Source organism: Oncorhynchus nerka, linkage group LG21, assembly GCF_034236695.1.
Source record: "Oncorhynchus nerka isolate Pitt River linkage group LG21, Oner_Uvic_2.0, whole genome shotgun sequence".
In the NCBI taxonomy this organism is placed as follows: domain Eukaryota; kingdom Metazoa; phylum Chordata; class Actinopteri; order Salmoniformes; family Salmonidae; genus Oncorhynchus; species Oncorhynchus nerka.
The window spans coordinates 9,715,941-9,738,861 of record NC_088416.1 but is presented as its reverse complement, the minus strand read 5'-3'; the positions used below and the strand labels follow the sequence as shown (position 1 = coordinate 9,738,861).

Genomic DNA, 22,921 nt, shown 5'->3' with positions numbered 1-22,921 from the left:
AGTTGGTCAACTTTTGCAATTAAAGCTTTAGTTACTGGAATTGATAAGTAGGCTGTCGTAAGAGATTCCCGGTTGTGTGTCTAGCCTACGTTCAAAAGAAACTGGTGACGCAAGTGCAGGCCTATCGATCGCAGCGTTTCATTGAAAATGTATGTAATTCTGCATTCCAAAATGCAATGACGCTGTCCGTGTGTTCGAAGCGATATGTATCTAGAGCACCAACAGGCAAACAAAAGTGCTTACGCTTGTCCTTGGCAGGAGCAGAGGAGTGCTTGAGGGAACAGGTGGTTCAGCCTGCTTTAGATTCCAGGGGAAATTGTTTCCTCCCGACAACACTATTCAAAGCATTCAAGTTAACCTGTCTTTGCCCTTTGTGTAAATAATTCTTTACATGTTTAACCTTCATGATGAAAAACTGATATTTCAGTGTTGTGTTTAAAACGAAATCATTATGCCTAGGCTGTAGCATATATTTTAAAATCAGCTATCGTGATATTTAGATGTCAAAATGTTAGACTGTCCATTTCTAAACGAATGATTAACAACGGCCATTTTTCTAACCCTTATCATTTTCCGTCCATATTATGAACTGTGAGGTGATTCTCTGACATTTCCAAATAGATTTACAAACTCCTGCCAATTCCTGAGGGCATGGAAGTAAAGTCAAGTGTTAATTACACCAGAGCTGAAGTGAGTCAACTCTGCAGTGGAAAGAGAGTGTCTATAATCTCTTCCTCACATTCATGACCCACTGGTTGCTCATCGCTTGTTCCTTACTGGGTCATAGTTTGCAGACTTTTATCACATTTACTTGGTGGGTCATCAAGAACACTCCCTGCGCATTAAGAGGGTCACCTCACAATGAGAGAGAAAGATAGAGAGAGATATAACATTACCTCAGACGTCATCTCAGATCTTCCAAGGAAGGGGGGTAGTACTCTGGTGAGCCCATATCCAGACACGGTGAGGGCCAGCTGGGCTTGTCTGAGTGGAAACAACTCATTAAGCCTTTAATCTAACCCTGAGACAGACAGACATCCAACAGAGCAGATCTCACACTGCAATACAGTGCACCACACTGCCCTCATCCAGATGAGGCCTTCTCCTCTCCACCTCAGCCCCACCTGAATGTCTGGCGAATTTCATGGCAATTCCAGTTCAAGGAATTCTAATTTGGCAATTGAATTAGACTTTGGATTGGAAAACCTGCTATGTTCAGTGCAGAATAGCAACCTTTTTATAAGGTCTGTTGGAGTGTCTGTTGATTTTTCAGGCGGCAGGGTAGCCTAGTAGTTAGAGTGTTGGCCTAGTAACCGAAAGGTTTCATGTTCAAATCCCCAAACTGACAAGGTACAAAGCTGTCGTTCTGCCCCTGAACAGGCAGTTAACCCACTGTTCCTAGGCTGTCATTGAAAATAAGAATTTGTTCTTAACTGACTTGACTAGTTAAATCCTGTGTGTTACTGGGACGTTTGAGTCTGTGTGTTGTGAAGGTATCTTCTTTTTTATGGGTCTTAGGGTCTTCGGCTCTGGAGCAAGAGGAAACAGCAGGGGGAGTCTGCTTGATGATGGTACTCTCATCCCCTTTCTTCTGGGGCTTTGGAGGGGAAGACCCCCAGGGAACGGTTAGCATAGTCAGGGACCCTGACCGACCTCACAGGGATAGAGCAGGCAGTCTCTCCCCTACCAAGTCCCAGACACAGCCGGGCATGGAAAGAGAGAGGGAGAGAGAGAGAGAAATAGGAGAGAGACAGTGAGGAAGAGAAGGAGAGAGACCAGGATATAAAGATGTGTCTGCAGGCCTACTGCCAACCCTGGCCAGCTGTTTAGGGATGAGCAGAGGAGACTCTGTACCCTCCCTTTACCCACCCCCCACCAGCCTGATTCTCTCTTTTTATGTCTCTCTCTCGCTCTCTCTCTTCTCTTCCCATCTTTTCTTCCTCACTCCCACTACAGTTCCTCTTCACCTTCCTCCCCCTTTCTATCTTCAATCCCTCACTCCCTCACTCGTCCTCCCCCTCTCCACTAGCAGACAAAAACATCTCCCCCCAAAAACACGCCGGATGAGCGATGTCTGCCAGAAAGCCTGGTGAGATTGGCGGGGATTTTGACAAAGCACTCCATGCAGTAATAGCCTAACGGTGGACGGGAAAAAAACATCCCCAATTCGATCCATGTGTCTTGTTTCAGGAAATTGCATTTAAAGTGCAGCAGGTCCTTCTTGTGCTCGACTACGGAATGAGAATGTGGGCGTGTGTGCGTGTGCATGGATACACGTACGTATGTGTGGGTTTGTGTGTGGATCGTGCATGAACAGCCTCAAAAGTCAATTGTTCTGTTTATCTGCATCTTCCTACCCAGTGGCTCTTATTAGATACGTATTGCAAACCACGATAGCACACACACTTGGCAAATATCCTCTCCTGATGTCACTGTCTGTATCTTCTAATCCTGCCCCGTGGACGTTTTTTGGAACGACACATTGTTCCGGTTAGGTTGTCTACGTCCCGAATGGCTCCCTATACATTACTTTTGACCCGGGCTCATAGGGCTCTGGTCAAAAGTAGCGCACTACTGTATATAGGGAGACATTTGGGACACAGCCATTGTGTTCTTCAGATAATGGCCTCCATTTGGTTGTGTACGCTAACTGTCCCCCTCCAAATCGGCACAATGTGTACTTGTGCTGTTGTGACGAAGCCTGAAGGCGGAGAGAGAGAAAGAAGGATTACCTCTCATTGTGAAGGAAACAATATTGTGTCGTTTCTGTTGTGCTATTGTTCCTTGCTGCTGGTGCCTGTTTTCAAGACACATAAAGGCGTAATTCCCCTAATGGGAGGTATTTGTAACAGCGGCTTTGGTTGACACTGCCAGGATGGCATGCCACAGCACTGATGGGGGATGCCAGCCCTGCCAGCCCTGTACCTGCAACCTACTACCCACCAGGACTGATGCCAGGCGTGGGCACATGTGCCTCTCACGCAATCACTCAGGCTCTGAAGCAAGGTTTTATCCTGCCAGACGCCACAAGCGCCTTTAGTCTAGCGAAGGACTGTGTGTGTGTGTGTGTGTGTGTGTGTGTGTGTGTGTGTGTGTGTGTGTGTGTGTGTGTATTTGTAGCTCAGTCCAATGGTCTGTCCCATTGTCACTTTGTCACAAAGACAAACTAGTCTTTGTATTGTGGCAGACGACAGGGGGAGGTGAGGGGAGTGGTTATTGAGGGGAGATATCTGGCAGCCTGTTGGCTCCACCCCTGGGCCTTATGTGGACTTCCTGCCCCAACGAGTCATGGCTGTGGTTCGTTAAGCCAGGGAGTGCTTGGGGATAAAGGAGGAAGCAGCCTGCCCAAAGGGGCAGAGTAGGAGAGAACCAAGAGCGTTATGAAGAGTGGGAGAAGACAGACTACGATCTGTGCGATTACCCAATGTGACCTGGACTGTCGGGCTAACCCCCTTGTGTACTGGACCGGATTGGCTGAGGACCCAAGTGTGAGGATTACCCCCGAAAACGGAACGGACAACGAGAACGGCTTGTGGACTGTGAGGTGATTGGTGAATTCCCCCCTCTTCCCCAGTGTACCAAAACCCCAAATAAACTTCCCATTTGCATTCTATTTGTACTACTGGTGCAGGTTTTGTTATGGAACTTGGTGATGTGGAAACCCCACACCTTGAGCCTGCTACAGTATATTCCCTACGCTATGTGAATCTCTAGCCTTGACCAAAGCCCCCCCCCCACACACACACACACAGTCCACTGCCAGAGTAAAGGAGCTTGTGGCACACACACATCACACATTTAAAATTGTACATTTACATTTTGGTAAGTTAGGAAAAACTCTTATCCAGAGTTGATTACAACACACACAGCAAATGCACCTATATTCTCTGGTACGGCAGAGACAGGGTTAACCAAGCGCTCAGCATCTGAAACACTGGGTCTGTTGACAGCAGCCAAACAATCCTGTGGTTGTTGGGGCTTTGTTTCTGTCAGCGCTAGCTGCCTTTTAGCCTTTTGTCTGTTTGCCTCTGAGAGGACGAGGTGAAACCATGTGGAAACCTGCGCTCACGACCAGGGGAGACCTTCACTCTCTCTCATGGCCAAGTAAACACCCACTTAGCACACACACATTTCTACAGTATACGCACACACAGATACACAGTGCCCACATACAAACCGATCCATCACACAGCTGTGTTTGTGTGTGCACGTGCGAGTCTGTGTGCTCGCGTGTGCGTTTTTGTGTGAGGGTGCTACTAATGTGTGTGTTATTTATCATGTCAACACTGGCTTGTTTTGTGTTGGCCTTTAAATACGTGCGGTGGCATCGACAGTGAATGCTAATGGTATGGAATTCATACAGTAGTGGCCGGACTCAGTATTTCCCATGTTCATACATAGTACAGTTGAAGTTTACATACACCTTAGCCAAATATATTTAAACTCAGTTTTTCACAATTCCTGACGTTTAATCCTAGTAAAAATTAAGTTAAGATCACTTTAGTTTAAGAATGTGAAATGTTAGAATAATAGTAGAGAGATGTATTTATTGTATGTATTTACATACACTCAATTAGTATTTGGTAGCATTGCCTTTAAATTGTTTAACTTGGGTCAAACGTTTTGGGTAGCCTTCCACAAGCTTCCCACAATAAGTTGGGTGAATTTTGGCCCATTCCCTCCTGACAGAGCTGGTGTAACTGAGTCAGGTTTGTAGGCCTCCTTGCTTGCACACGCTTTTTCAGTTCTGCCCACAAACTTTCTATGGGATTGAGGTTAGGGCTTTCTGATGGCCACTCCAATACCTTGACTTTGTTGTCCTTAAGCCAATTTGCCACAACTTTGGAAGTATGCTTGGGGCCATTGTTCATTTGGAAGACCCCTTTGCTGCCAAGCTGTAACTTCCTGACTGATGTCTTGGGATGTTGCTTCAATATATCCACATAATTTACCTTCCTCATAATTTACCTTCCTCAAAGCACCCCCACAACATGATGCTGCCACCCCCATGCTTCACGGTTGGGATGGTGTCCTTCGGCTTGCAAGCCGCCCCCTTTTTCCTCCAAATATAGTTGCACACTGTAGTCTGCCTTTTTAATAGCGGTTTTGGAGCAGTGGCTTCTTCCTAGCTGAGCGGCCTTTCGGGTTATGTCGATATAGGACTCGTTTTCCTGTGGATATAGATACTTTTGTAACTGTTTCTGCCAGCATCTTCACAAGGTCCTTTCCTGTTGTTCTGGGAATGATTTGCACTTTTCGCACCAAAGTACGTTCATCTCTAGGAGACAGAACGCGTCTGCTTCCTGAGCAGTATGACAGCTGCGTGGTTCTATGGTGTTTATAATTGCGTACTATTTGTACAGATGTTTGTACAGATGAACGTGTTACCTTCAGGCGTTTTTTTCTGAGGTCTTGGCTGATTTCTATTGATTTTCCCATGATGTCAAGCTAAGAGGCACTGAGTTTGAAGCTAGGCCTTGAAATACATCCACAGGTACACCTCCAATTGACTCAAATGTTGTCAATTAGCCTATCAGAAGCTTCTAAAGCCATGACATCATTTTCTGGAATTTTCCAAGCTGTTTAAAGGCACAGTCAACTTAGTGTATGTAAACTTCTGACCCACTGGAATTGTGATACAGTGAATTATAAGTGAAATAATCTGTCTGAAAACAATTGTTGGAAAAATGACTTGAGTCATGCACAAAGTAGATGTCCTAACCGACTTGACAAAACTATAGTTTGTTAACAAGACATTTGTGGAGCGGTTGAAAACTAGTTTTAATGACTCCAGGCTAAGTGTATGTAAACTTCCCGACTTCAACTGTATATAGTACCAGTCAAAAGTTTGGAAACACTTACTCATTCAAGAGTTTTTCTTTATTTTGACTATTTCCTATATTGTAGAATAATAGTGAAGACATTCAAAGCTATGAAATAAGACATGGAATCATGTAGTATGTTCCATGTCACCAAGATGGGGTAGCAGTAGGACGTGTGTGTTTGTCTTTGTCTTATCCCGTATAACTAACGTATATATCGTTATCTCACTTTCAATCTACAAACTAAATATACTTGCAACCCGCCTCATCCAATGTGGTTCGGATATGATATTTTTATTCCTTATAACTGGAACTTCCATCAGGAGCTAGCCAGCTACTAGTCTTTGTTAACCACGGCCAGCGGTCTTCACCTTTTCTTCAGTCACCAGCCAGCCTTAGCTTGGACAATACCTGCCAGTCTGCACAGCGCGATATCATCCCAGAGCATATCGGACTGCTTCTCTCTACCACATCACCGGATTCATGCCGCTCTGGATCATTACACCAGATCATCGCAGCTAGCTAGCTGCAAACGAGTGGTTATGGTTAGCTAAAGCCTCTGTCCCCGAAGCAAGCACCAGCTATCCTTGAGCTAGCCTAGAGCTAGGCCCATATACCAGCTAATTCTAGGGCTACAATACCTCTTTTGCCAATTGGCCTGGACCCTTTATTGACGAAATGGAGCCCCGCCGATCCATCGCGACTGGACTGTAGACGTGATCGCCAGAACAGGCTATTCTGTTACGATGTCGCCGAAGAACCATCTACTAGCCCTGGCTTGCTAGCTTTTCTGAATGCTGTGTCCCCTGTTCGCCTAGCGTAGTAGTGACTACCGAACGGCACCCTGACTCATCTATTGCTGCTCTTTTGACCCTATGATCACTCGGCTACACAGCTGATGCACCCTGGACTGTTTCAATAACACGATACCTAATTTTGTTTACCTGTCGGCCCCAGCCTCGAACTCAGGTTCTGTATGTACCTAACTGACCCACTCTGCCCATTCATCGCCACTTACCCGTTGTTGTCTTAGCTCTCCTGATCAACGCTTATGATTGCTTTATGCCTCTCTCTAATGTCAATATGCCTTGTCTACTGCTGTCTTGGTTATTTCTTATTGTTTTATTTCACTGTAGAGCCCACAGTCCCACTCAACATGCCTTAGATAGCTATTTTGTCCCACCCCACACACATGCGGAGACCTCACCTGGCTTAACTGGTGCCTCCAGAGACGAAACCTCTCTCATCGTCACTCAATGCCAAGGTTCACCTCCACTGTACTCACATCCTACCATACTTGTCTGTACATTATGCCCTGAATCTATTCTACTACGCCCAGAAATCTGCTCCTTTTATTTTTGTTCTCAACGCACTAGATGACCAGTTCTTATAGCCTTTAGCCGTACCCTTATCATACTCCTCCTCTGTTCCTCTGGTGATGTAGAGGTTTACCCTGTAGCCCCCAGTTACACTCCTATTCCCCAGGCTCTATCATTTGTTGACTTCTCTAACTGTAAAAGCCTTGGTTTCATGCATATTAACATCAGAAGGCTCCTCCCTAAGTTTGTTTTATTTACTGCTATAGCACACTCCGCCAACCCTGATGTCCTAGCCATGTCTGAATCCTGGCTTAGGAAGGCCACCGAAAATTCTGAAATTTTCATCCCCAACTACAACATTTTCCACCAAGATAGAACTGCCAAAGGGGGTGGAGTTGCAATCTACTGCAGATATAGTCTGTAGACTTCTGTCATGCTATCCAGGTCAGTGCCCAAACAGTTGGAGCTTCTACTTTTTAAAAATCCACCTTTCCAGAAATAAGTCTCTCACTGTTGCCGCTTGTTATAGACCCTCCTCAGCCCCCAGCTGTGCCCTGGACACCATATGTGAATGAATTGCCCCCCATTTATCTTCAGAGTTTGTACTGTTAGGTGACCTAAACTGGGATAAGCTTAACACCCTGGCCAAATTATCAAGGAACCTACCAGGTACAACCCTAAATCCATAAACACAGGCACCCTCATAGATATCATCCTGACCAACCTGCCCTCTAAATACACCTCTGCTGTCTTCCACCAGGAGCTCAGCAATCACTGCCTTGTTGTCTGCGTCCGTAATGGGTCCGCGGTCAAACAAACACCCCTCATCACTGTCAAACGCTCCCTAAAACACTTCTGCTAGCAGGCCTTTCAAATCGACCTGGCCCGGGTATCCTGGAAGGATATTGAACTCATTCTGTCAGTAGAGGTTCCCTGGTTATTCTTTAAAAGTGCTTTCCTCACCATCTCAAATATGCATGCCCCATTCAAAAATAATTGAACTAAGAACAGATATAGCCTTTGGTTCACTCCAGACTTGACTGCCCTTGACCAGCACAAAAACATCCTGTGGCGTACTGCGTTAGCATCAAATAGCCCCCACGATATGCAACTTTTCAGAGAAATTAGAAACCAAGATTCACAGGCAGTTAGGAAAGCAAAGGCTAGCTTTTTCAAACAGAAATTTGCACAAACTCCAAAACTTTCTTGGACAATGTAAAGCCCATGGAGAAAAAGAGCACCTCCTCCCAGCTGCCCACTGCACAGAGGCTAGGAAACACTGTCACCACCGATAAATCTACGATAATCGAGAATTTCAACAATAATTTTTCTACGGCTGGCCGTGCTTTCCACCTGGCTACCTCTACCACGGCCAACAGCTCTGCATACCCCAAGCCTCCCCCACTTCTCCTTCACCCAAATCCAGATAGCTGATGTTCTGAAAGAGCTGCAAAGCTGGACCTCTACATATCAGCTGGGCTAGACAATCTGGACCCTCTCTTGTTGCAAACCCTATTACTTGCCTGTTCAACCACTCTTTCGTATTGTCTGAGATCCCAAATGATTGGAAAGCTGCCGCAGTCATCCCCCTCTTCAAAAGGGGAGACACTCTAGACCAAAACTGTTATGGACCTATATCTATCCTGCCCTGCCTTTCTAAAGTCTTCGAAAGCCAAGTGAACAAACAGATCACCGACTATTTTGAATCCCACCGTACCATCTCCGCTATGCAATCAGGTTTCCAAGCTGGTCATGGGTGCACCTTAGCCACTCTCAAGGTCCTAAACGATATCATAACCGCTATCGATAAAATACAATACTATGCAGCTTCTTCATCGACCAGGCCAAGGCTTTCGACTCTGTCAATCACCTCATTCTTATCGGCAGACTCAACATCCTTGGTTTCTCAGATGACTGCCTCGCCTGGTTCACCAACTACTTCTCTGATAGAGTTCAGTGTGTCCAATTGGAGGGCCTGTTGTCCGGAACTCTGGCAGTCTCTATGGGGGTGCCACAGGGTTCAATTCCCAGGCCGACTATTTTCTCTGTATACATCAATGATGTCGCTCTTGCTGCTGATGATTCTCTAATCCACCTCTATGCAGCCGACACCATTCTGTATACTTCTGGCCCTTCTTTGTACACTGTGTTAACAAACCTCCAGATGAGCTTCAACGCCTTACAACACTCCTTCCGTGGCCTCCAACTGCTCTTAAATGCAAGTAAAACTAAATGCATGCTCTTCCGATCACAGCCAGAACCCACCCGCTCGTCTAGCATCACTATTCTGGACGGTTCTGACTTATGAATATGTAGACAACTACAAATACCTAGGTGTCTGGTTAGACTGTAAACTTTCCTTCCAGACTCACATTAAGCATCTCCAATCCAAAATGTAATCTAGAATCAGCTTCCTATTTCGCAACAAAGCCTCCTTCACTCATGCTGCCAAACATACTCTCGTAAAACTGACAATTCTACTGATCCTTGACTTCGACTATGTCATTTACAAAATAGCCTCCAACACTACTCAGCGAATTGGATGTAGTCTATCACAGTGCCATCTGTTTTGTCACCAAAGACCCATATACTACCCACCACTGCGACCTGTATGCTCTCATAGGCTGGCCCACGCTTCATATTCATCGCCAAACCCACTGGCTCCAGGTCATCTGTGCATTTTTTCTAGGTAAAGCCCCGCCTTATCTCAGCTCACTGGTCACCATAGCAGCACCCACCCGTAGCACTCGCTCCAGCAGGTATATTTCAATGGTCGTCCCCAAAGCCAACTCCTCTTTTGGCCGCCTTTCCTTCCAATTTGTGATGCCAATGACAATAACACATTGCAAAAATCACTCCAGCTGGAGTCTTACATCTCCCTCACTAACTGTAAGCATCAGCTGTCAGAGCAGCTTACCGATCATTGCACCTGTACACAGCCCATCTGTAAATAGCCTACCCAATTACCTCATCCCCATATTGTTATTTATTCTTCTACTCCTTTGCACCCCAGTATCTCTACTTGCACATTCATCATCTGCACATCTATCACTCCAGTGTTAATGCTAAATTGTCATTATTTCGCCACTATGACCTATTTATTGCCTTACCTCCCTAATCTTACTACATTTGCACACACTGTATATATATTTTTCTATTGTGTTATTGACTGTACATTTGTTTATCCCATATGTAACTCTGTGTTGTTTGTGTGGCACTGCTTTGCTTTATCTTGGCCAGGTCGCAGTTGTAAATGAGAACTTGTTCTCAACTGGCCTACCTGGTTCACTAAAGGTGAAATATATATTTTTTAAGTAACCAAAAAAGTGTAACACATCAAAATATTTTATATTTGACATTCTTCTAGTAGCCACTCAACCGGCTTCATGAGGTAGTGACCTGGAATGCATTTAAATTAACAGTTGTCCCTTGTTAAAAGTTCATTTGTGGCATTTCTTTCCTTTTTAATGCGTTTGAGCCAATCAGTTGTGTTGTGACAATGTTGGGCTGGTATACAGAAGATAGCCCTATTGGGTAAAAGACGAAGTCCATATTATAGCAAGAACAGATCAATTAAGCAAAGAGAAACGACAGTCAATCATTACTTTAAGACATGGAGGTCAGTCAATGCGGAAAATGTCAAGAACTATGATGAAACTGGCTCAGAAAAGGAAGACCAAGAGTTACCTCTGCTGCAGAGGATAAGTTACCAGCCTCAGAAATTGCAGCCCAAATAAATGCTTCACAGAGTTCAAGTAACAGACACATCTCAACATCAACTGTTCAGAGGAGACTAAAAAAGAAACCACTACTTAAGGACACCAATAATAAGAAGAGACTTGTTTGGCCCAAGAAACACAAGCAATGGACATTAGACAAGTGGAAATCTGTCCTTTGGTCTGACGAATCCAAATTTGAGATATTTGGTTCCAACCACCGTGTCTTTGTGAGACGCAAAGTAGGTGAACAGATGATCTCCACATGTGTGGTTCCCATAATGAAGCATGGAGGAGAGGTGTGGGGGTGCTTTGTTGGTGATACTGTCTGTGATTTATTTAGAATTCAAGGCACACTTAACCAGCATCGCTACCACAGTATTTTGCAGCGATATGCAATCCCATCTGGTTTGCGCTTGGTGGGACTATCATTTGTATTTCAACAGGACAATGACCCAAAACACATCTCCAGGCTGTGTAAGGGATATTTGATTTTAAAAAGGGAAAATGGTGGAGTGCTGCAACAGTTGACCTGGCTATGACAATCACCCAAACTCAACCCAATTGAGATGGTTTGGGATGAGTTGGACTGCAGAGTGAAGGAAATCAGCCAACAAGTGCCTAGCTTATGTGGGAACTCCTTCAAGACTGTTGGAAAAGCATTCCAGGTGAAGCTGGTTGAGAGAATGCCAAGATTGTGCACAGCTGTCATCAAGGCAAAGGGTGGCAACTCTGAATAATCTAAAATCTAAAATCTATTTTTTGAGTTGTTTAACACCCTACTACATGATTCCATATGTGTTATTTCATAGTTTTGATGTTTTCACTATTATTCTACAATGTAGAAAATAGTAAAAAATAAAATAAAGAAATACTCTTAAATGAATAGGTGTTCTAAAACTTTTGACCGGTAGTGTATATGTATATATGTATATATATAGATATCTCTTTTTGTGGCTCTGGTATTTCCCACCTTTGTGTCAAAAATGGAGGGATAGCCAGAATTCATTCTCTCTTCTTCAATATATTTGTCTGTGTTATTTTTTTCTCCTAAACTGTACACACAGGCTACCCTGGTGGAGTGAGGGAAAAAAAGTAATAACATAAATGAATAATTCCTGAGTATATTATTTTGAATCTAGGACCAATTCAATTTTTTCTCACCAACTAGAAGAGAGTCGACCAACAAAGTAGGGAGAACAGGAATTTTAAAGACTATCGATTCATCTCAAATGGCACCCTTTTCCCTTTACAGAGCCCTGTGGGCCCTGGTCAAAAGTAGTGCACTCTATAGGGAATAGGGTGCCATTTGGGACGCAATCTATCTCTCCTGTACACACACCAGCCGTGTCATAAGCAGTCATGCAGGAAGTGCATTACTTACTGCAGTCAGCCTCCCCAAAGCCTGTGGGAGTATAAATTAGCCTGTTTATGCTCCCCACTGACTGACAGCTGTTCCTCCCAAACACTGTCTTCCTATATCACGCACACACACACACACACACACCTCTCCACCCCCTGCTCTGAGCCTCAGGCCCCCTAGAGAATAAATCTGCAATCAACTGGGCCTAAAAATAGCTCTGGCACACTCCACTGCTGCCAATGCACCCTGCCCTTCCCACTGATCCACTGAAATACACACACACACACTCTGCCCACCAGTTTGCCTCTGAGTCCACACACCCACACCCAGTGGTACTCTTCTCAGCCCATCCCTAGTAGGCTAGCAACTGTAGCACCAGACCAAATTAGTGCTGGCCTCATGCTAACATTTCTATTGTGGAAATCAATGTAAGCATTAGCTAAATGAACTGTAAAGTGGGCTACATCGCAGCTGAACCAGCCACTAGACTGGGTAATTAATGTGGACTACGTGTTAACCGTGTTAGCGAAATTAGTTGCTCCATCTAAACCCTTGTGTCAGACCCATTGAAACCGACTGGGAATGCTACGCTAAGCTAAGGCTCCATCTTTTATTGGTTCTGATGTCACAGTCGGCCTAATAAGCTCATTAGTCACTCTGCTTAATGAGGTGTGGTATTTAAAGAGATATCAGCTGGGGGGGTGGGGGGGGGTGGACCTGTTCTTCTGGGCGTGTAGGCAGCTCAGTTGGAAACAAACGCAACATACACTGATGCAATACGTTTTGGTGAGGGAGGGTCCTTGAAGTCCACAGACGAAAGGAAATGTATCGACGGCATTCCAGAAATAGAAGAAAAGACCATAAAGAGGTTTAACTTGGTGGTCCGGCATTAGATTTTAAGCCTTCGTCACTCCCTTTATCACACCCTAATACATTCTATATTACTGGTTATTTACATGTAATATGATTCAAAATGATCCATTTACAGTAACTGATGAATAGGCCTGTAGTGCTTTTCATTCACAGACAAATCTTCACATGTATACGTCTAGCATGAACTGCAGTGCAATATAGCTAGCTACATCACGGAGAATATTGGGCCCGTTGGCGAAGCTCAAGCTGTTTCTCCAACTGTCAACACATTCGAATGAACAGAGGACACGTACCGGAGCTGCGTCGGTTGGGACGTTAGGGCTGTGCGCCCACCGTGGATGGTGGTCTCAGAGCCGCTTAGCTGTGTCTCAGCGACTATGATTTACGCTTAACACCCTATGTCACCCTAACACCCTACTCAACTCTTACCCTACAAGGTCCGGAGCTTGCTGGTTTCCTGTTCTACCTGATCATTAATTGCACACACCTGGTCTAAACCAATAATCCCTCATTTGAAGGGAACAATATAGTACTTCTGCTATGTGCCGCGAGTCTGGAATGGGTTTCGTAAAATCAGGAATTGAGAAAAGCAGGCCCCTGACTGATGGAGGCACTGCTGGGATAATATGTATGGACATGAAGCTTACACACTGGGCAAGACAGCTCTGATTCATCCATGCTAAATCCTTGCTACTCAGAGGTCAGGGGTAGCTGAAAAAAGGGATTTACACCATTAAAGCTACATTCTGGGATTTGAAGGTGAAAAAATGCATCAAGAATTGAAATGACCATTGAACAGCTTCCCAAATCCCAGACTTTAGCTTTAAAGAGTGTTCCACTCTTTCATTGGACAATTGAAATCTTAGAATTGAACACTTATCCCCTCTTTTTTTGCCATCCAGATGTTTTCTTTAGGTATGATCCTTTTCGCAGGGCTGTACCTATTCTTGAATCAGCAAAAAATAAGTCAATGCCACCAACTTGTATTTAAAAAAGAAAACAAGATAATTAAGCAAATGAAAATCTAAGTATATGCAGTCTATATTTACAAAATCTATGTAAAAATCCACAATTGCCACATTTTTCATCTTTAGGTTGCGTTGTGTGATGATAGGTTTGGTGCGCTGATTTCCACCAACAAACTGTTAAAGTGGCTGTTGTGAAAAAGGTCATATTGATTTATTGATGAGCCAGGCTGTTACCACATTTGTTGGGGGAGAATTGATCTGTTTAATGGATCAATTGAACCAAATCGCTAACAGGTCACAATGTCTTTGTCTCACCAGGTGACTTGGCCGTGTGTGTGTGTATGTGTGTGCGTGTTTCTCTTTGTGTGTTTTTGTGTATGTGCGCGCGCGTGCTTACTTGTGATCATTCGTTAGTGTGTGTGTGTGTGTGTGTGTGTGTGTGTGTGTGTGTGTGTGTGTGTGTGTGTGTGTGTGTGTGTGTGTGTGTGTGTGTGTGTGTGTGTGTGTGTGTGTGTGTGTGTGTAATTAAGTGTGTCTGTGGTTACCGTGGTGCTCCTGGACCCCTGACCTTTCCATGTCCTGATAGCCTCCCCTGGGACGGGGGGAGTAGAGGAGGTGGGTCTTTGTTTTTCTACAGGAGCTGAAGTAGATGTCACCAGTTCACCAGCTGAGAGAGTGGCTTGATGAGAGGGAAAGGAGAAGCTTTTCACCGTTGTTTCAAAATGGCCCCTATTTTGACAGGTGCTATTGTCATAGACTCAGCAGCGGAACTGAATGTTTTTCTGTTTTTACATTGATCTAAATTCAGTTCATTTTATGGCTTTCAGAGTCATTAGGTGACATCAAATTGTCATTGTCACCTTATTTGGGGATTTTATTTGATTTTGTGGAAATTCAGTATTACAGTCGCATTATACAAAGCTTCACCTTTTCAGAAGAACAATACAATTTCACAGAAACAGGCACTTGCCCACACTGGCACACACACACACCTACACACACACACATGCACACACCTACACACACACACTGTGTGTATTTTCTCCCTCTGAAAGCAGACCAGTGTTGATGGCAGATTTAATTGTCCGGGCCAAAGGGCAATGTAAACTGCACGCCTCACAGACAATAACTGCTCGAGTTACCAGGCAGCACAATGTGTTAATGGAGAGGGGGAGAGGGAGAGGGAAAGAGAGGGAAAGAGAAAGGGGATGAGATCGAGAGAGACCTAGATAGAGAGAGGAGCGGTGACTCTGTCGCTTCCGGCCCGCAAATCGCATCGCCTTTCCCCCTTCCTCTGCCCCCTCTTCTCTCCATCACGCGCTCACCATTTACTCATCCATCACTATCACCCCTCGCTCTCCTCTCCTTCCATCTCCGCCTAGCCAATTTACTGTCCTCTCATTTTTCTCTCCTCCTCCTCCTCCACTGCCATTTTGCTTTTGTCCTCCTCCATCCCCCTCACACACTTTCTCTCTCTCTCTCTCTCTCTCTCTCTCTCTTCTCTCTCTCTCTCTCTCTCTCTCTCTCTCTCTCTCTCGCTCCCTCTTTTTGTCTCTGACCATGTATTCTACCAGTCTTTATTCTGAGAGGGTTTATAATGACGAATGGCAACTGTGGTTGTGATGGAGTCTGTGTGTGTGTGTGTTTGTGTTGTGGTGTGCGCCTGTGCATGTGTACGTACCTGTGTGTGTGCGTGTGTGTGGACATGTATACCCCTGGTAATAAGAACTGAAAGCTACAAAAAAAAACAAATACAGAACACACACACACCAAAACGACACAAGCCAAAGAGAACATGGTGCATATAGATAGTACTGTAAGGCCTTTTCTGAATGGCTTTATATGCAAGCCAGAGTCCGCATACACACACACAGACACACACGCAAACACACTCTAACCCTATTGAAGAGTATTAGTTACGACTGTATGGTATAACATCCTGCCCCCAGTCCACCTCCAGTACTCCCACCTCCACACACACACACACACACACACACACACACACACACACACACACACACACACACACACACACACACACACACACACACACACACATACACACACACCCCTCATCCATGGTCCCCAGGCTCCCTTTGCCACTCATTAACCCTGTCACGTTTACGGTTATGAATTAAATGATTCCAGCGATGCATCTCCACGCATGTGAGACCCCCCCCCCCCCCCACCCCACCACCACCACAACCTCCCTAGCCTGGGGACAAACAGGGGGTCGTCTACCCCTGTAGCCCTCCTGTCATTACCGACACGGTGGGCCTTATCCACCCCGCCGTTGTTTTAGTACGGAGACACAGGGCCAAGGCCAAGGTGATCACATGGTCTCACAGGGGTCTCTTTGGATGGGCTCTGTTTTCAATGTGGTCGATAAACTGCAAATGAAAATAAGTATGTTGCATACTTGTGCAGCGTATTCGAAGCATTGTAAAAAAATATTTTAAAAAACACTTGGTGGTAGAATAAGAATTGTAGGGTGGCTACAGTGTTATACTTATATCCATTTAAATCTCCATGGTTACTATAATGTAACACGGTTAGGTATTGTCTAAAACGGATTACTCTGAAATACAACAGTGCTGCAATCGAGCCTTGTTGTCTGTTTCAAAAAGGTCAAATAGGGGGTGCTTGTACCTGTCCTGTTTCACACAAGTGTTTGGTGTGAAATGGAAATGTGTTCTTGCATATCTCATTCCCCTGAGACACCTTCGGAGAGCGGGGTCCACGAACAGGGATTTTTGTTGTTTTTATAAAGACAATCCAAGCCCCACATTTCATGAAAACCAAATCATATTTTAAATCTCCTTCTATTTTGCAAGAGCAGTGTGTGTGTGTGTGTGTGCGCGTGTATATGTGTGTGTGTGCGTCTGTGTGTGTGTGTGTGTGTGTGTGTGTGTGTGTGTGTGTGTGTGTGTGTGTGTGTGTGTGTGTGTGTGTGTGTGTGTCTGTGTGTGTGTCTGTGTTTGTGCGTGCGTGTGTGTGTGTGTGTCTGTGTTTGTGCGTGCGTGCGTGCGTGCATGTGTGTGCGGCAGCTGTGCGATCCTCAGTCAAATGTGACCCTCCGCCTCAGTAGTAAATTTGTGCTTTCCAACACGTGTTCGGGCAATGGCTCTAATACGCTCACAAATCGACATCACCCCACCCTCAGCTGCAGTGTTACATAAAAAAGAGAGGGAGGGAGGGAGTGTGTGCGTTTTAGTGAGTGGGAGAGAGAAAAAGAGTGAAAGATAGAGCGTTTGTGTGAGAGAGAGAGAGTGAAAGAGAGAGTATTGTAATACGTGCCAGATGATGTGGTTGTCTGCCAACAGTCAAGCCTGTCTTATCTAGGGGAGGTAACTGAATCTGCCTATCTGCCTGTCCCTCTTTATAGCGTTTAGGTGTGCTTTATTCCACTCTCGTTATCTGACTGATAACTACCCTGGTACCTGTGTGACCTATCTCGCTCAAGGATAAGGAAACATGTGGGAGTGTGTGTATGTGAATGTGGGTGGGGGAAATCGGTTGGAATCGGCGGTAAGGTTGTGTGTGTGTGTGTGTGTGTGTGTGTGGAGCAAAAATGTCAAAATACAATAACCATATACAGATACAAAATACCATAAAGATCCATGTTTCACAATAACCAACCAAACACATATATTTTGTAACATATTTAGCTGAAGCACATTTTCAAGTAGCTGGCCCGAACAGCAACAACATTCTCAGTAATGGTTACAAAAATGTTTTACTTGCTATGACTGTGTTATGTTGTTGTTTATCTACCTTAGTTGAGCAAGTCAGTCTGGATAAGACTGTCTGCTAAATGACCAAATTGTAAATATATGTGTGAAAAGGAACATACCAATGCACACTGGGTATTAGTGGCCTTGTTTCGGGGCGGAGCTCATTAGAATAACACTCAGCATGCTTTGCAATTGTTCATTTGTATGTATATGTATATTTAGTTCATTCACTCTCTTATCACACTATAGTGCTATCGGATGTCTGATACCAAGGCAGGGTGAAAGGGGGGCCACATAATGTGAACAGCTATAAAAATGGTATAGAAAAAGGATTTGTATGTTGAAAATAAGAAATATATTGGAGTGTAGTTCATCCCAGTGTAATTCAAATGACAAAATACATGTTTCAAATACATGTAATTGAAATACTGCCAATCTCTAAGTGCGTGTGCATGTCTGTGTGTGTATTTGTGGGAGTGTGTGTGTTGGAGTGTGTGTGTGTTTGTGATTTGGTTTTAATATCCTTGTGGGGAACAGAAACAAGGACAATTGGTGGATACATTTCTGTGGTACACACAAGAAGAATAGCTTTTTTTTAAGCTGGGGTTAGGGTTATAATTAGGGTTAGGGTTAGGAGTTAGGTTTAGTTGTAGGGTTAGGCTTAGTTTTAGGGTTAGGGATCTGGGGTTAGAGTTAAGGATAGGTTAAGGGATATGGGTTAGGGAAAATAGGATTTAGAAGAAGACAAAAATATATGTTACCAATTGAACGACATCTATTGCAGGATAAATCAATGTTAAAGTTTATATGGATGTAAAATGTTGCTTTATGGGTTGTTTACGTAGGCTTCTTCTAACCCATCGCTTTCTACTACATATAATAATACGATTAAATTATATCTGTACATTAAAAACCAAAGTCTATCAGAATTCCCGCCATTCCAATAAATGTTATACCCCTTGGTCTTCAAGAATAGGACTTGGAAATATGGACGTATAGATTAGACTTTTTTTTTTACCTGAGCCTGACCCCAAACCGAAGGACTTATTAGCCAGCCCTTCTCTGTTGTTTATGATTTTGTTGTCATGGAGGACTGATTGGTGGTCATTGATTCGAGTTGAAAAACAAAATCCTGCGCTCAAGGAATGGCATGCTTTGAGCACTACTGAAAAGCGCTATTTACATGTGATAAATGAATGCCATAGGCTGCATTTGCTATAGGCCTATTGTTGACCTTTTTGTGACACTTTGATATATTGATAATATGCAGCTGTTTAAAGGGAAAAAATCCACAGATGAAACAACAGCAAAACGGCCACCCCGCCTCTGTTTTGGTAAAAAAGCTGAGCTGTTTTGGTAAAAAAGCTGAGGGTTGGGCCTGGAGAAATGTAACCACTCTCAGATGAATAGACAGAGCTACGGATGCAAGGACTGACCAGCCATGACATCAACACTATTGCTTGAACCATGTTATGAGGCTATACAGTGTTGGTTTACATTCACAATGTTTACAAACATTGGAGGACAAACACGCTTATATTTTGGGTTGAACTAAGCTCTTGAGGGATTTCTATTCTTCAAGAACGAATATATAAATATATTAGGCCTTTGGATCTTTTATATTTTTTTATCAGCATAAATTAGATTGGGTTCAAATACACATTTAGGATTGTGAACAGCCATCCACAACAAGCACAATCCGTACGGAGCAAATAGCTAAATGTCAGAGCAGCGGTGTGATTCACGTCAATGCAATATGTGGATATCAAAAATAATGGATATCCGTTTCGCCGTAGACGACACCCCTACGGTCATCCTTACCTCCAAGCGTTTATTCAAGTTGGATCATCTTTGGGTGCCGACAGCAGTCGCACCATTGGAAGACAAAAGCTTGGACTGTAGCTTACAAAAGCCTGTTCCTGCTCTTTTCCCGCGATCCAGCAAACACATTTGGTGTGTCACCATTGTGGTCTCTGACTTGTGGTCAGACTCGCTCAGGTGGAACAAACTTAAACGCGAGCCTTTTTTCAATGCTGATTTAGAATGTCATTGAGAAAACAGAGAAGTGTCAAATATTTGTTTTCTTGCAAACATCCTTTCTGAATAGAAAAGTAATCCTTGAAGTAATCACCTAGTTTTCAAAAGTATCTAATCTGATTACAATATTTTTGCTGGAAATGTAATGGATTATAGTTACTGTTTCTTTTTCTTTTTTTTGCAATCCCTTACATGTAGCAGATTACATGTAATCCATTACTCCCCAACCCTGTGTGTGTGTGTGTGTTATTATACTGTATGTGTGTTTGCGCATGTGTGTGTATGGGCGTGTAAGTCTGTATGTGTGTGTGTATATATGTGGAGTGCGCGTAAGTGGCTGTACATGTCAAACGTGCCCATTGACTGAGCCCGCTGCTGTTAACCTGTGTGTCTGCCTCATTAAGGCCCATATCCCTGTTGCCATGGCTGTCTATTAGGGAAGCGAGATAAAAGGGAGATTTGCATGTAAAAGCCTCTCTCTCTCTCTCTCTTTTTTCTCTCTCTCTCTTTCTCTCTCTCTATTTCTTTCTCTTTCTCTCTCTCGCTCTCTCTCTCCCTCTGTTTACTGATGGGAGGAGGAGACAGCCCATCTCACTTAAGCCGAGTGAGGAGCTAATAGCTAGGAAGGGTCACACACACACTCACACAAACACACACACAAACACACACGTTCACCCTCTTATTTTGCAGGCTCAGCTGCATAATGATACCTTTTGAGGGCCAGTGAAAGATGCTCTGAGCACAAGAAGCGGCCATTGCAATAGATTGCCAAAAGCCCTATACTTGACCACAGGACTGAAATAAGACACTGCAAACAATGATAAGCAGCTCCTCTTGAGACAGGCACTGTTTGAAAAAAAAAGGTGCTATCTAGAACTGAAAATGGAGAACCCTTTGAAGAGCCATGGTTGGTTCCAGGTAGAACCCTTTTGGTTCCAAGTAGAACTGTTTTGGGTTCCATGTAGAACCCTTTCCACGGAGGGCTCTACATGGAACCCAAAATGGTTCTACCTGGAACCGAAAAGGGTTTTAGCTGGAACCAAAAAGGGTTCTCCTATGGGGACAGCCAAAGAACCCATTTGGAACCCTTTTTTCTACGAGTGTGGTGTCCATACTCAACATGTTCAGCACATAAACACGGTTGTCTTTGATGGGCCACGTGTGAAGTGGTCTGTGTAATACCACAAGCATTTGTTTCCCTTTCCGTACGTTGTTTTGTGAGAGTGTATATATATGGATAGGTACACTCTTAGAAAATAGGTTTCTTCGGCTGTCCCCATAGGATAACTCTTTTTGGTTCCAGGTTGAACCATTTCTGGTTCCAGGTAGAACTCTTTTTGAGTTGTAACTCTCTGTGGAAAGGGTTCTACATGGAACCCAAAAGGGTTCAACGTGAAACCAAAAACAGTTCTTCAAAGGACTCTGCTATGGGGAAAGCCGAAAAAACCTTTTAGGTTCTAGATAGCAACTTGTCTATATCTGTATCTATACAGTATATTTATATCCATGTGAAACCACAATAAATGTCAAGTCTTGAAATAAGGTCTCATCGACTGAAGCGTTTACGAAATCAACATTTCAGAGGTGAACGACACGTCAGGCTTATCTATATATATATATATAGATGAGGAAATAAACTATGGGGTTTTCATTCCCGGGCAACACAAGGAAATACAGTGTTGTTTACACTGAAGTGGCTCTCTATATCTAACAGAAAACATCCCTGTACATGTGATTCCAGAGCTTGGGATTTTGCAATATGCAGTTCGTTTAAAAATCATTCATGTTTAATATACAGTGGTTGTCCTTCCCAGTCAAGAAGTGGTTTCTCTGTTAACACTATACAGTTCATATCCATTTAAAAACTTCCACAGTCAAGAAGTGGCTTCTGTGTTTAGTTTATAACGGGTCGTGGTCGACCATGTGCAGTCCAAGATTGAGCTGCATTATGCAGCCTCTGGCAGCTGGCCCTCTCCTCCTGCTCCTCCTCTCCCTCTCTCTTCTCTCCGCTCCCAACTTTAATTAACTACACACATGACCCCAGAGAGAGGAGGGCAGAGGGAGAGAGGGAAAGAAAACAAAAATATTTTGCTCTGACTGAAAAGGGAACCTGGTTCCAGTAACAGGAAGTGTGTGTGTGTGTGTGTGTGTGTGTGTGTGTGTGTGTGTGTGTGTGTGTGTGTGTGTGCCCATCGCCTTGGACCTGGAGGATGAGGTGACTCACCACTCCTGTCTGACTCACCCGCTGGCAGGGAGGGAGGGGGGGAAGAGAGGATAGAAATGAACTAAGTTTACTGTAGACCAGTGCTTTTCCAGTGAAATGTGTGTGTGTTGCACATGTATCAGCCCACAAGCCCATCTCCAGTGTCACTGGGATCCGAACACCTGCTGCTCTCTGAACAAAACACACACACTGTTTTCACACACCACACTCACACACACACACACACGGTCTTTACACACTGAGCATCAAAACATTCTGTCCTCCTAGAGTAGGGAACACCAAACACACAAAATCCATCTCGAGCATTTTGCCAAGATCACAGTTCAATACCCTCTCTATATCCCCTGTCTTCCCACATATCTTATCGTATCAGATCACTCACTTGTCTTTGGTATCTCTTAACCAATGTAGCGTCAAACAAATGTCAGCAGACGCCTTCACAATACCTCCTTGCTCACAGCTTTGGTTGGGGTGTGGTGATACGCCTGTGATAAAATTAAAAAAAGTCACCACTGTGGACTTTTATCACAGTACAGTCATGCTGGGTTGATTTCCATAAGAATGTGTTCAGCTCATGCTGAGTGTTTGGTCTGATCACACGTGTCTCTCACTTCCTCTCTTTTTATGGCTGTTAGAGGAGTGAAGAGAGAAGTCAACAACAGTGCCCTTCCTCCCTTGAGAGGGAGGGAGAAGGGAGAGGGAGAGAGGGAGGGAGGGGGAGAGAGAGAGAGAGAGAGAGCATTCATGCTGCTGAAAGCACACAGAAACAAACCTGTCTGTCCCAGCAGTATGAGTTTCTCAGAATGCCAGGAACATACCCCTTATTAAAGGAACAGAGATCTACTTAAAGCTCCCCTACACACAC

General features: G+C 44.2%; 1 long non-coding RNA gene across 1 annotated transcript in view; it reads right to left on the bottom strand.

The window, feature by feature from the left end:
• The window catches only part of LOC115103825 (uncharacterized), a 56,484-nt gene extending 33,846 nt beyond the window's left edge, over positions 1 to 22,638 (bottom strand). The window contains exons 1-2 of the long non-coding RNA XR_010460347.1: positions 22,439 to 22,638; positions 14,607 to 14,740 (exon numbers count right to left, since the gene is read on the bottom strand). This is a non-coding gene — a long non-coding RNA (uncharacterized LOC115103825). The remainder of the gene's footprint in view (positions 1 to 14,606; positions 14,741 to 22,438) is intronic.
• Between the last annotated feature and the right edge of the window lie 283 nt (positions 22,639 to 22,921).